The following is a 682-nucleotide window of genomic DNA, read 5'->3' as shown; positions in this document are numbered from 1 at the left end:
AGACTCACATCCATCAAGTCAGTGATGCCATCCAGCCATCTCATCCTCTGTCGTCCCCTTCTCCTCCTGCCCCCAATCCCTCCCAGCATCAGAGTCTTTTCCAATGAGTCAACTGTTCCCATGAGGAGGCCAAAGTACTGGACTTTCAGCTTTAGCATCATTCCTTCCAAAGAACACCCAGGACTGATTTCCTTCAGAATGGACTGGTTGGATCTCCTTGCAGTAAAAGGGACTCTCAAGAGTCTTCTCCAAGCCACAGTTCAAAACCATCAATTCTTCGGCGCTCAGCCTTCTTCACAGTCCAACTCTCACATCCATACATAACCACAGGAAAAACCATAGCCTTGACTAGACGAACCTTTGTTGGCAAAGTAATGTCTCTGCTCTTGAATATGCTATCTAGGTTGGTCATAACTTTCCTTCCAAGGAGTAAGCATCTTTTAATTTCATGGCTGCAGTCACCATCTGTAGTGATTTTGGAGCCCATAAAAATAAAGTCTGACACTGTTTCCACTGTTTCCCCATCTATTTCCCATGAAGTGATGGGACCAGATGCCATGATCTTAGTTTTCTGAATGTTGAGCTTTAAGCCAACTTTTTCACTCTCCACTTTCACTTTCATCAAGAGGCTTTTGAGTTCCTCTTCACTTTCTGCCATAAGGGTGGTGTCATCTGCATATCT

Source organism: Bison bison, unplaced genomic scaffold, assembly GCF_000754665.1.
Source record: "Bison bison bison isolate TAMUID 2011002044 unplaced genomic scaffold, Bison_UMD1.0 scf7180017864492, whole genome shotgun sequence".
In the NCBI taxonomy this organism is placed as follows: domain Eukaryota; kingdom Metazoa; phylum Chordata; class Mammalia; order Artiodactyla; family Bovidae; genus Bison; species Bison bison.
Note: the sequence above shows the minus strand (reverse complement) of the source record.